The 14,862-nt window shown below is 40.5% G+C and overlaps 1 protein-coding gene across 8 annotated transcripts in view; it reads right to left on the bottom strand.

Annotated features, from left to right (window-relative positions):
• Positions 1-14,862, bottom strand: part of LOC131240831 (protein FLX-like 1) — a 44,906-nt gene that overhangs the window by 6,246 nt on the left and 23,798 nt on the right. Inside the window, exon 6 of one of the 8 annotated variants that reach the window (XR_009168877.1) lies at positions 1,395-1,509. The exons of 5 other annotated variants lie outside the window; for them this stretch is intronic. The gene's annotated coding sequence lies outside the window, so the exon portion shown is untranslated. Of the gene's footprint in view, positions 1-1,394; positions 1,514-13,828; positions 13,871-14,862 lie in introns of all 8 variants that reach the window. 2 more of the 8 variants (XR_009168874.1, XR_009168878.1) reach the window with 2 other exon arrangements.

Consider the following 14,862-nt stretch of genomic DNA (forward strand, 5'->3'; position numbering starts at 1 on the left):
GTTTAATGGGACCCACTCCATACTTTTGTAAAGGGCCCTCTTAACTACTCGAACACTCAACCATCGTACCAACTCTTTCCCCCACGCAAGGGCATTTTCATCCCTAAAAATTTCCAAAATATGTCAAACGGCAAAAATAAAAAATAATGGAATGAAAAGTGGGGCTAAACACTGGCATCAATCAAATCCCTTCAACGAATCCATCTACACATCTTCATCTCTGCGGCAATCTACACATCTTCCCCTCCTTACTGGGCCATGACCACTTTTGTTGCACAGAACCAAATTATCTCTATCTGCTTAACATTGTTGTCCCATTGAGGTTACACGTAGGATTGCTTCAGATGACCTTAAATCTTGACCCTCCTTTCTAGTCCTCCAACAAATCCATCTACACAACTTCATCTCTACAACAATCACTCGCTACTCATGTCACTTCCTAATCCCCAAACACTCCACCTCATATGGCCTTGCCAATAAAAGAGTCACCAAATACAAGGCTGGCAATGGGTTCATTCGACCAACCTATAGGCTATCTAGTAGAAGGGTTTGGCCACACTCATGGACCAAGTTTGAGCGAAAATATGAGACATGTTGAGTAAATAGGAGGGCTCAGGCTTAGTTGCAAAAACACTACACCAAGTGTCATTCCCGCTTTCAAATACACTTCAAACTAGCTCCCTCACTCCCGCTTCCTAGTTATTTATACTCGCTAATATTTTAAGACAGACGCTTCCCCACTACTGCACTAGAATCTGCTACCACCTTGCTTCAGGCTTCATTAACTTTAAGCTAACCCCAACCGAATGAACCAGCCTACAAGAAGTCTACAAAAATAGTAATTAAAAGCTTTAATCCCCCTTCCAAATGAGGAGTGACAAGAAGATCACTCGTGATTGACTCCTGTCACTCATTTCCATTTCCCCACTTGTAGTTTGCCTTCTCTTTATAATAAGAGTTATTATCTTTCAAAATGACGGCATCACAGCCGTTATTTACTTGTTTTAGCAGTCCCGTAGTTTTAACTTTGTAAGTGGGCCAAAAATGGCCCAAGCCCCTAGAGTGGTTGCTTCTGTTTGGCTGATGGCTAATGATAAATTGCACACCAATGATCATCTCAAGAACAGGAGAATGATGATAACAAACAGTTGTAGCATGTACCTTAGAGATGCAGAATTTGTTGACCACCTGTTCATACATTGTGTCTTAGTTTCAAAGATTCGAGGCAAATCGTTGACTTTGTTTGAGATATATATTGGGCTATGTGGGATTCTATTGGAGCTCCTCCGTACGCTAGGAATGGGGTTTGCTCAGGGAAGGAAAGGGACAGTAATTTGGCATGCAGTTTTCAACAAGATAAAGAGTAAAGTCCTATTTTGGGCATTTGGATATACCCATTTAAAGGTCTTCAGGAGGATCTTTTCACTGCTCAGGGTGTTTTCTTGTATTTCTTGTCCCATGGTTTGGGGATGATCCCTCCACATTCCCTGCCTCCTTGCTTGTATTTTTCTGTCTAATAGAAGTTTGTGATAACTCTCAGGAAAAAAAAAAATCAAAAGAAAGAAAGAAAGAAAGAAAAACAGCCGCTATTTACATAGAACCGTCTTTCAAACATAACACAGCTATGTTATGCATGCAACGCCATTTTTCTGTAAAAATGGCCATCATCTTCTAACTGCCTGATGCTTTCGATTTTTTTCATTTTCCCACCTTTTCACAATAGACACTATCATTACATAGCAGCAGCTTTTGTCAGCTAATTATTAGGTTATAATGTTGTTTTCTTCTGCTAGCACTTATTAGGTCATAATCCTCTCTTCTTCCATCAGGCATTAATATGTCGTAATACTGATTCTTAAACCTTGCCCTGAACCTGTTAATAGCACCAATGGCCCTGAAAATGAGGCCTGCTGATTAAACTAGTTTGATTGAATGATTGAAATTTTTCTTCTTCTTTTTTGAGAAGGTAAATGAAAATGCATTAAAAACTAAAAGGGAAATGGAATTCCTAATAAAGATAGAATTGAGAAACCCCACCTTAGCGAAGGCACCTATGACAGAGTTAGCAAATCTGCCAAAATGGGAAAACGAAATGTTTAGACCAGTTGTGAGAGTTCTAACTTCATTGAAAACAAAGAACAGATCCCAAGGCTCGAGCCTTGACCAAATGGCCCAATCGATAGCATTTGCAGAAAATCCTCTCGTAATGACATTAGCAGCAAATTAACTTTGATGGGTGCTCGTTTGATGACACCAGGCCTGCAGGGGTGGGAGACATGTGAGATAGTAGCTGGTCAGTGCTTGTGGATTTCCCTGGGCCATTGGTGTTCAGGACCCAAATTTTGGGAAGCCACTGCTTTGTTGAATGTGGTCAAGGTTGCAGTTCGATTTGATTTCTTGAGCCACCCATTTCCTGTAGTGAGAACCTCTTAATTTCTCCTTTCCACCTGATTACATCTTCCTCTCTAAACTTCAACTTTTCATACGAGGATAAGCCCACCAAAAGCCTATCATAGATGCAGGTACATTGGTCAACTTCTTCGCACTATCTCATGGAACAGACCTGATTGGTGTTGTATAACTTGTGTTTACAGTCGATCCAAAAGATGTAAGCTCTGCCCATCAACCGCACTGACCAAGAGGAGAGAGACCAAAAGAAAGGGTATTCGAAATCCTATTTGATCCTCCTCTTTCATCTAGGAGACCAACGACCAATGTTATCTATCACTAGATGGAAGAGGTAGAAGCACCTACCTGCCTGAGGACCAATTCTCAAACCGGGTTCCAACCAAATAGAGTGCAGAGCCCCATGATGAATTAAGTCGTTCAGTCGTTAAGCGTCACGAGCTTACGCCAATAGGGGCTGGATCAAGCTTGAAAGGAATGGACGGGCGTAGGCTTAATAGTGAACGCAGACTTCTCCAGACTCAAGCCATGATCCAGTTCCAGACAACATGTCTGAGGTACGCCACTCCTCTCGTCTCTCTCGTCCTGTTCAATCAGGTCTCTCATGGAGCAGACCTGATTGGTGTTGTATAACTTGTGTTTACAATGGATCCAGAAGATGTAAGCTCTGCCCATCAACCGCACTGACTTTCACCTACCCCTTACCACCTAGCTGGCCAAGAGGAGACAGACCAGAAGAAAGGGTATTCGAAATCCTATTTGATCCTCCTCTTTCATCTAGGAGACCAACGACCAATGTTATCTATCACTAGATGGAAGAGGTAGAAGCACCTGCCTACCCGAGGACCAGTTCTCGAACCGGGTTCTAACCGAATAGAGCGCGGAGCCCCATGATGAATTAAGTCGTTAAGCGTCACGAGCTTACGCCAGTAGGGGCTGGATCAAGCTTGAAAGGAATGGACGGCCATAGGCTTAATAGTGAGCTTGATCTAGTTCCAGACAACATGCCTGAGGTACGCCACTCCTCTCGTCTCTCTCGTCCTGTTCAATCAGGTCTCTCATGGAACAGACCTGATTGGTGTTGTATAACTTGTGTTTACAGTGGATCCAGAAGATGTAAGCTCTGCCCATCAACCGCACTGACTTCCACCTTCCCCTTACCACCTGGCTGGCCAAGAGGAGATAGACCAGAAGAAAGGGTATTCGAAATCCTTTTTGATCCTCCTCTTTCATCTAGGAGACCAACGACCAATGTTATCTAGAGCGCGGAGCCCCATGATGAATTAAGTCGTTCAGTTGTTAAGCGTCACGAGCTTACACCAATAGGGGCTAGATCAAGCTTGAAAGGAATGGACGCACCCCCCCCCCCCCCCAAATCAACCCTCATAACAGGCATACCAATGATGCATATGAGCATGTATCATACAATCATGTGCACAAAGTACATAGCATATAGGGATTCACATGCATCATCAATATCATGACCATTGTCCAATACTATCATTATACATGCCCTAAGCATTAGTTGTCTATCATGCATAAGGTTATCCTTACGTCCACCAACATCATTTGTTTATCATTATCCATGCATCAAGTAAATTATGGTTATCTTATCCACATTATTATTACGACAATCAATACGTGCATCATTATTACTTGGATATCAAGCATGGTAGTCAACTAACATGTTTTGTCATATATATATATATATATATATATATATATATATATAAAATCATAATCGTTACCATGAGGATCATTTTCACTTCATGATTAACATAAACAATGTCATAAGTACTATAAATAATTACTCATCCATCATCAATACAGATGCTATAATTCACCATCCATTAAATCATATCTATCATTTCAACAAGCAACTCACGACATCATTATCATGTTCCCATACATGTATTATCATCTCACCCATCACTAGGTGCGTCCTACCTAATGTGACTTCCACACTAGACTTGAACTACATGCAAGGCATGGGATCATATAGTCAGATTCTTTCATGATAAAATTTAGAAAATTCTAGACTGATAGATATTTCTGTAAGGACAAATTTTGAATTTTTATGTGTGTCCAGATGGATCCAAGGCTCTATATGGTTGGAAACCTATAAACAACCTAAATGATGTATTACTAAACCATCCGTTGGCTCAGATTTTCCAACAGAGAATCTGATCATAGAGATTTGATCAATATATTTTATGCGCTACTTAATGTGTATGCTGGATATATGTTGTACATAACATTCATCCTCTTATTGACCCACTTGGGTGTGGGATGACTTGTGATTTATACATTTTATTAGTTCATCCAATCTGGAAACCTATGTACATTGACGTGTGTCTCTTATCTACAGTTTGCTAGCATGTGGGCCCCACTTGCCATTGGATCTATTTCATTTCCTTTGCACTTTCTGTTTGCTGAAATTTTCTAAGTACTTAACTGTATTGAATGTAGGTAGGGGTGTACACGAACCAAGCTAGCTTAGTTAGCTCGCTCGACTTGACTCGAATCAAAAAAGCTCGATTCGACTCAGTTCGAAGCTGAGTTCAAGCTGAGCTGATTTTTTGAGCTCGAAAATGAGTTCGAGCCGAGTTCGAGCAAGCCCCAGCTCGACTCAACTCGGATCGAATCCAGCTCGAATCGAACCAAGTTGGTGACTCGGTTTGGCTAGTGGATTGTCTTGATGTTGCTCACCAACTGTTTGATAAAATGATCCAGCCATTGATCATTTTACCTCATCAATAATCCACACAAAAAAGCTCAAATAATCTGGCCATTGATGTTGCTCACCAACTGTTTGATAAAATGACTCAACGAAATGTGGCTGTGGCAAGGAAGGTTTGGCTGGTGGCAAGGAAGGTATGTACATTAAACAAATACCTTTTTTCTCTATTTTTTTTTTTTTTAATGTTACTTAGAAGGTGTTTGGTAAAACACCTGTAAAACCATTGCCTCTATTTGTAAAACAGTGGGATTTTGAAGTTGCAGTTCAGGTGTTTATGGAAATGCCTCAATGGCGAACTCGGCTCGATCTTGGCTTGAACTCGGCCCGAGCTGGTGACCGAACCGAGCCGAGCTGGCCAGTCAGGCCCAAGGACCGAGCCGAGCCGAGTTCGAGCTGAGGTTAGCCAATGTTCAAGCCGAGTCGAGCCAAGGCCAGCTCGACTCGATGTACACCCCTACATGTAGGACTCTTTAACACCTTGTAGTGGGCCCCGCATTCTGTGGTTAAGGGTACCACTATGGAGGATGTTTATTCCTTAGGGTGTGTTTGGGCGGTGGGATTAGAAGGGATTAGGTGGGATGGGAATCACATCATTATTATTACCCATGGCAGGGATTGCCCCCTATTGCCATGGGATAAGATTAATTCCATGCTTTGTTGGTAATACGGTGGTACATTGAATGGATATACCCCCCATCATTTGAAATTACTGAGAATAACACACATGTTATATCTAAACCATTCATTTGTTTTGTAACCTCATTTTATAGCATGGGCCTAAAAATGAGGCAGATCCAAAACTCATGTGGCCCCAAAGAAGTTTTCAACGGCAAGTATTCAATCCCCATTGCTTTCTATGCTGGGGTCCACTTGAGCTTTAGATTTACCTGATTTTTTGGCCCATGCTCTAAAATAATCTCGAAAAATGGGTGGACGGTGTGGATATAGCCCACACATCATGGTGGGACCTACACAACTTGCTAACATTGAGTGAAATTGGCACGGGACCCAATGCAATTCCATCTAATCTAATTCCAAGCTTTTCCATTCTTCCCAAACACGGAGTGGAATTGGCACAGGACAAGATAATCCATCCCACCTAATCCCTTCTAATCCCACCGCCCAAACACGCCCTTATATAAGTGAGTTGAGATGTCCCAACTGTGTATCAGGAATGATCCCCAGGTGTTTGGAAATTGGGCCCTAAGTTATGACAGACCCCATTGTTGAAAACTGTTAGATTATTTGTGTTTTGTACCAACTTTGGGCCTTTGTAGTGGACCACGCGCTGGAGATATGAGTAGGCCACCACTTGAAACTTTAACCTATACCAATGAATAGATAAATAATATTTTACTTGGGCTAAATCAAACCCCACATGATCAGGGAATGGATCCCAAAATGGGGCAAGGCATGGTTGTGCAGAATATTATGTGCAGAAAATTAAAGTACTTATGTTTAGCCCTATACCAATATTATGTGTGCACAACCAGTTGGTCTCAGCTTATCATTTTTTAAGTAGATATATAGTACTACCAAGGGCACCTGTCGGAACACTGAAAGGTAGTCCCTTGTAATATTGGGACATACTCAAAGTTGGGACAAAACTAATTTTGCACTGTGTTTCCTGCACATTTCCTCCAAGTACCCATGTTTGGGACATCACTGTAAATTGTATACACTAAACCAATAAGGCTCACCTTATATTTTTTAAAGCCCATGCATAGATCTAACATATGGATCCTTCCTTTCACCAGATGTGGGTCCCACATGATCAAAAATCTGAATTGAAGATGGCCAAAAACCAACATTGCACAAAAATCTGTTTGATGTAAAATTTATGTAGGGCCACGTCAGTGGGGTCCGCCACCTTCCCAAAGCAATTAATGCAGCATCTAATCTTTGAAAAATAACTCTCAGATATTGTTGGGCTTAAAAACCTTAAGTGGGCCATCTAGTATGGGCTATCTTGTATGGGCCTTACCTTTCACGTAATGAGGTCCACCTGGCATATTTTGTAAATGGGTGTTGTATGACTTGTAAAATATTTGGTGGATAGATCTTGCTGTCCAAATGTTCTCTTAAGACATAAGTAGCCTTGGGCCCATCTAAATGATGCAAACCTAAGGCCTAAGCGGACCCAACACTAAGAGAAATCGTTGGGGAATGAGAAACCCACAATGGTAACCTTCCTTGAGCCTGTTGGGCAGGCGCATTGCCTATTGGGCAGCGTGCCTTTCGTACTACCTCTAATCAAGTGGACCATGCTTAGAGAGACCTATTTTACAATGCATAAATTGGATAATTGCGATTTTTCTTGGTTTGTTGTGTATGTGGGTAGTGGGCCCAATATGATATATGACATGAATGATGTTAGTATATTATCCTTGATGTTTGAGATTGTGCGTTATTCCTAGTTGGTGGAATGTGTGGGGTCCACTTAGTTGTGGAATTAGATCCACACCATTGAAAGCGTTGTGGTTGGACATTTATGAACTTGGATTGGCCTATTGGTTCACCAAGTGAGACTCACACTTGACCTATACGACCCCATGCCTTGCATGTAGTTCAAGTCCAGTGTGGAAGTCACATTAGGTAGGATGCACCTAGTGATGGGTGAGATGATGATACATGTATGGTAACATGATAATGTTGATTGTGAGTTGTTGGTTGAAATGATAGATATGATTTAATAGATGGTGAATTATAGCATATTCATTGATGATGAATGAGTAATTATTTATAGTACTTATGACATTGTTTATGTTAATCATGAAGTGAAAATGATCCTCATGGTAATGATGATGATATTATATGTGTGTGTGTGCGCATGATGACAAAACATGCTAGTTGACTACCATGCTTGATATCCAAGTGATAATAATGCACGTATTAATTGTCGTAATGATAATGTGGATAAGATAACCATATTTTACTTGATTCATAGATAATGATAAACAAATGATGTTGGTGGACGTAAGGATAACCTTATGCATGATAGACAACTAATGCCTAAGGCATGTATAATGATAGTATTGAACAATGGTCATGATATTGATGATGCATGTGAATCCCTATATGCTATATACTCTATGAACATGATTGCATGATACATGATCATACGCATCATTGGTATGCCTGTTATGAGGGATGATTGATCATAGCATATGCTATTGGACTGAGATGTTTATGGGACTCCTTGCTAGACAGAGTTGCCCCCACATGATCACGCAATACGCATAGATTTGATACATGACTGGATGGTATGACTCATACATCTCGCATTTTGTGTGACATGATCGACACACTGAGAACATGCTTAGTATAACATTATGATATATGCTCATACACATCATTGGTATGCCTGTTATAAGAGATGATTGATTATAGCATATGCCATTGGGCTGAGATGTTTATGGGACTCCTTGTGAGACGGAGTTGCCCCACATGATCGCGTGGTACACACAAGTTTGATGCATGACTGGATGGTATGACTCGTGCATCTCGCATTTTGTGACATGATCATTTGGCACCCTAGCTACACCAGGGCTGTGGTATCCACAGGCTTATCGTGGACAGTCAGATGGGACACCGTAAATTTTTGGAATTCAGCATATGGGCATTTTGAATGTCCGTGGGTGAAAGTCCATAAACCCTCTTGGTCAGGGAATGCTCCAACGTCTAAACCGAGTGGATACATGAGCGCCCGAGTGTCGAATACCAGTAGGCCGCGTCTCCCACTGTGTTGTGGTCGGTTAGGAGTGTGACCTTACCCGCCCGGGTATAGGGAGCATAGCTAGGTTAAGTTTGACCAGCTCGAGAAATGGGTCTGCTGTTGACGAGCCGGGTAGATATTGGCAAACTACTAGCCAGGCGGATAGTGAGATCTTCCACTCACCTAGTTGTGCGCGATGGGAGGGGCAATCTAGTGTGGAGTGTACTAGACCCCGGTAATATCCCAGAGATGTACAGTACTAATATTGTGACGCTCCATCACTGTTACACACGTGAGTGGACGCTGATGTGGGCGGGGCCTAACGACCTGGGCAAGCTACTAGTGGTTGGCAGGCTACTGTGCATAGAGTGGGGCAGAACCTTGTCCCACATTGGAAGCGTTGTGATGGTTATATGTAAACTTACAGAGTAGGAGTTGCGTACTCAGCATCTGACTCATTTATTCATTCATTCACTACCCACTCAGGCTGGTAGTGCGCAACTAAATCATCATGTGTACCTTCGCAATGGCCATGATTTCGATAGGGTACACGACCAACCTGAGATCAGTAGTTTACCACATTGAGTCTACCTATCCAAATTTAGGTATAAGACTGGTTTGGATAAAAGTCCCTTGTGATGAACCCTACGGCTTGCGATACCACATACTATCATCCCGACTACACACTCCAGCTTTGTCATTTCTTTTGCATCGCATATTGCATTGCACCCTCAGCATATGACATTTGGTTTACTATGTTTCTACATTGCATGACCTAGATACGGTTGACGGTATTCGTGGACTCGTCAGGATTTGCCTATCGCATTGCATCCTCAGTATATAACATTTGGCTTACTATGTCTCCGCATTGCATAATCGATCTACATCGCTTCCCCAGTATATGACATTGGCTTATTATGTCTTTGCATCGCATAACCTGGATAAGGCTGATGGTATTTATGGACTTGCCAGTATTTCCACTTACTCTGATATCTATTTGCTTGGCACATGCATTGCACACACACACACCACCCTCTAGGCTTCTTGTAAGCTTATGCACGACTGTTGCGTGCAGGTGATGCTAGGTCGCAGCAGCATTGAGACAGAAGCGTGTGCTAGAGCTTTGGAGTTTTTGTTTCATATATGTATTTCCCTTTCGGCATTGTACTCGAATGATTTTATTAGTGGATATGTGGTGATGTTGTTTTGTGACTTGGTTATGCTTTAAAAAAAAATTTACTGAAAATCCTCCTTGTAGGATCCCAGGATCGAAATCCGGTATATGGGTGCCGGGAGCCGAGAATGGGGTACTACGGAGGCTATCGGCGCCGGATTCTACGATCGGAAATTTTGTGAGCCCGATTTCCGAGTTTGGAGCGTGACAGGAATTAGTATCGCTAAGGTAGACATCTTCCGCCCTGTTGTAATCCTGACATGGCAGTTCCTTCCCTACTTCCATGAAAGAGGTTGGTGTTTGTCATTTGAGCTCAAACTTCCTTTGCTCCAGGAGGAACTATTTATGCCCAAATCATCTTCTTCCTTCATCTTGCTCTAGTTCAGCCATTAATTCCGATCCTTCTCAAAACAAAAACCCCAAATAAGCACCCCACATCCTCCTCGCTTTAAATCAGGAAAGACCTCCCCTACCTTCAGTTTCTTGGTTCCAAAGTCCTAAACCTGCTTCCTACAATAACTTGTAACCAACACTGGATCCACATCTGATATCTTCCCATAGCATTCACAATTTCCACAATTGTTTCCATGAACTAGGCATGTAGAAGGATATCATACATTCTAATCAAAAACACCTTTAGGGGCAGTGTCCTCTGGCCAGGGGATGATAAAAGCAAAACTGGTATCCCTCATTAAAGTCTTAGCAATTTCCATCATGGCTTCCTCTGAGTGGAACTTGATAAGGACCAAGGTATCCCATAACGGTAATGGTGGCAATAACTGCCACCATCGTTACCATTATGATACGGGCCATTACAGCCGTTACAATCCTTTTTTGTTTTTTGAAAAAAAAAAAAAATGTTACAGGACCATAATGGGTCCATTACAGGGCCGTTTCGGCCTGTTTTTTCTGTAACGGCTATTTCGGCCCCGTAACACGCAATGGTTATTACCGTTACCGTTACGTAACCAATTTGGGACACCTTGATAAGGACACGGTGAGGATGTAGTCTCAACACTCACGAGACTCCTCCCTTTTGCCCAGCAACTGAATCCACTTGGTAATGGCTACTAGCAAATCATCCAACTCTGGGATGTTGAACAGCATTAGAACCTTACGTAATGCTTTTTCCCTGCTCGACTGCATCTGAGTTTGCCTGAACTACTTCTCTAGCCACATACCTCCAAGCTCTACCACAAATCGGCTGGAGATTTCAAGCGCGGCTTCCTAGTAGCTTGCCTCTATCCCACCATGGGAAGAGGGGATTGAAGACAAGCTCTAAAAGCAACCCCAGCCCGATGAGATCTATTTTCTCACTCTTCGTTGTAGGCTGCATCTGCCATAGGAGATAGGACCGCACTTCAAGCAGGCAGGAAGGGTGCAGAGACACTTCTATTGAGCCTCCTCACCATCTCCACAAACTCAACTCCAATGTCTCCACCCCTGAACACAGCATCCTTGAGAAATTAGCTTGGAGAACATTTTTGGATCCAAACATCATAAACACAGCCCCTTGAGAGCAGTTCCTAACTTCTCTCTGTTTGCTCTCATCACTGCAGAAGCTTCTTAAGATGTAGCAAGCTTTGCTTTTAGGCCATCCATTGCTTTACCAATTCTGCCAACATCATAGAAAAGCCAATGCCGAGAATTGGGTAGTTTAAAACCCTAGTTCGAGGAAATCTAGAAGCATTAAGTTATCATATATTTGTTTTGAGTTATGCCAGAGGCTTAAATAGTAGACATGTTTCATAAATGGGCCCAGCTCAGGTTGCAGTTCATAGTCGGGCCCAAGTGGGAATTCTTGGGCATATTGAGTAACATGTAGGGCTTGTGTTTGACTTCTTGGTCCATTTAGTATATGGATCAGGTCGGGGCTGACCCAGCCTGGCTCAGAACTGACACGTTGCAACACCTTGTTCTACAAAATTTTCCCTTGAGGTTCATTCAAAATGCAGTGATCACACTACTTGAGAGGCGCATCTCCAATTTTCCATTTTATCCACCCATCTCTAATTCTATTAGAAACAGCCTAATTAACCTTTCCCTCCTTCCAAATTATAGAGGTGATGTGTGTGTGTGTGTGTGTGTGTGTGTGTGTGTGTGTGTGTGTAAGGGAGGCTCTTGGCTATCAATTGTACCTAAAGCTAACAACTAGTGAAGTAGCATTTCAAATGATGCATTGCTTTTACTAACTTTTAAACCTCTAGACTCTAAAGCCTTCCTCCAAACCACCAATTTAGCATCTGTCCCTCACTAGTCATGTTGACACCAGTCCCAAACAACATGCACCAGGGAACCTTTTCCTGAATGTTGACAACTACTTTAAAAGACACTAATTTTTTTATTTTGAAGGGTTAAAAGACATTATGATCAGTGTTGTCAAAATCCTACAATTTACGATTTATGATATACGATTTTAGTCGAATCTTAAGCAAAATTATTTGAATCCCAACCTTGAATCCCTTTTCATATGAATCCTATGATTCTATGATTTGAATCCTATGATTTACTATTCAAATCCCAATTTACGATTCAAATTATACTTGTTCTCGCCTATTTTAAGCTTCACTTGGCTTTCATTTTATGTTTTTTAAATTGGTGGGGGCTTTAAGAATAGTTTAGAAAAGTTAAATTATTTTATTTGTTCTTTATAAGTGATTAAATTATATACATTCTCTTCAATGTTAAATCGTGTAACTTTTTTTTTTTGTGATTTCTTACTTCTTAACTAGTTGAAACACCAAATTGATGTATGACTTACCTGTAATGTTTTTATGGATGGTTACAATCATGTTGACTTATATATATATTACGGAATGATGTTTAGAAATCAAAATATCTTTTTTCATCAGTCTACAGTATCGAAGGCCACTTTTCCACTGTGATTCTACATTCAAGAAAGGTAACAAGAACATAAATAATTAAAGGACCCTTGTATGCTTTTTTAATAAAAATTTCTTGAAAGTTGAAAGACATAAAAATAAAGGAACAAGAATCCTTGAACAGTATTAAAACATGGTATTACTTGGTGCACATTAATGGCAAAAGGAAGACTGATGAGTTTTAAAAATAAAATTAAAAAATCTGATTTATTTATATTTTTCATATTTTTTTTAAAGAAAATTGTAAAAAAATCTTAGGATTTACGATACAATTTGCGATTCGATACAATTCAACCCCTACTACGATTTGCAATACGATAACGATTTTGACAACATTGATTATGATCCATATACAATGTAATCAAAGTTATTTAGAAGTACTAGACATCTATATAAAAGCATAGTTAAAACTCGTCTAGTCAACTTGAAAGTCAAAATTCATCTAAGATGACCCAACTGGACTGTAGTTGAGTTGGCTTATTAAAAAGTTCAATTTTAATTAGTTCTTGGTTTAAAAAAAAAAAATTTAAAACAAAAAAACTCTCATCAAGTCGAGGAGATTATAATATCTAGGACTAACAAGCAGTTGGGTTCAGATTGGATACTGTTTTGCACATATCAGGACACGATTAAGGGAATCGGATTGCGGTCCGGTTGAGTACAGAGACACAGGATTTAAAACCAATCGCGCCCAGGTATCCCATTGGGTACTGTCAAGTCTACTTTCAAGCAAAAATGAGGACTTGGAGTGGGGCTTGGACCTGTAATCAGTACTGGACATGGGCTTAGGTTGGGATCCGGATTTGCCTCCATTCCAAAAAAAAAAAAGACGAAAAAAGCATGCCTATTTTGTGGGTTTGGAATCATAAACATAAATAAGTCAAAGATAAATAAATCAAATATCTGTGTACCTGATCCAACCCGATTTATAATTTTGTGGACCTGAATCCAACCTGATCATTAATCAGACCCAAAATAAGGAACAAGGACCAATTAAATCAGGTTAGATATTTATTTTATTGACAGATACAGGGTGCCTATTGACGACCCTAATTACATCAGTCATCCCAATTGGTATGACTTTGTGTTTGATTTTGAATATTGCTACCTACATTCATGTAACACAACAAATATCTTTTTATGCATATTGCTTCTGGTGGAGTTCTGTTTGGTAGAAATACAAAGAATGGCTAAAGAACGATTTTCAGTCAAAGAGGTTTTGTCATGTACTCATTGCTTTCTCTTGTTTGGGCAATTTTGAATGGGGCTTCTTGTTGGCTTCAATTCAAGCATACAACAGCATTAGCTTGCACAGTTTTTTCCATGTTGCAAGTACACCTCATCTTTACTCAAAGGTATTCAGCAGTTTCAGGTTCTTAACCTGGTGTTGAAGCACACCAATTTTTTATGCTTGTACAGTATTGGAACATGTTGGTCCTCATTAGTGTGTTACAGATATGATTCCTCTCTATTGTTTTGTTTATTTAATATACAATTTCATAGTACTTTTGTCATTAATTTTCAGAAGAAGAACAAAAGTACTTTTGTCATTGTTTTTACAAAGGATAAACTTGTCCTCGCAATTTATACATCATGTTTAGGGTTGATTGACCCACGTTGAATACAACAGATTATTCTCTCCTGTTTTCTAGATTCATTGAGATCCCAAACACCTCACTACAGCCCATCAAATTTGAGATTATAGAAGGCACGGTCAAGTGCCAACATGCAGATAATGCTGATAATAATGACGCATAGAGTGAAATGGCAGACAGGATTCATGAAGCCGACACCAATTAGTTGGCATCAGTGTTTTAAATAGCATGTAGCGTATAGCGTGGCGTTTGGCCCTCTATAGCGTGTAGCGTAAGCTATACAATCCTTAATATTTTTAATTAAAATAATAGAACATATAATAAAATTTACAAAATGCATAATTTCTATG

The sequence above is a fragment of the Magnolia sinica genome, chromosome 1, assembly GCF_029962835.1.
Source record: "Magnolia sinica isolate HGM2019 chromosome 1, MsV1, whole genome shotgun sequence".
NCBI classification, from domain to species: domain Eukaryota; kingdom Viridiplantae; phylum Streptophyta; class Magnoliopsida; order Magnoliales; family Magnoliaceae; genus Magnolia; species Magnolia sinica.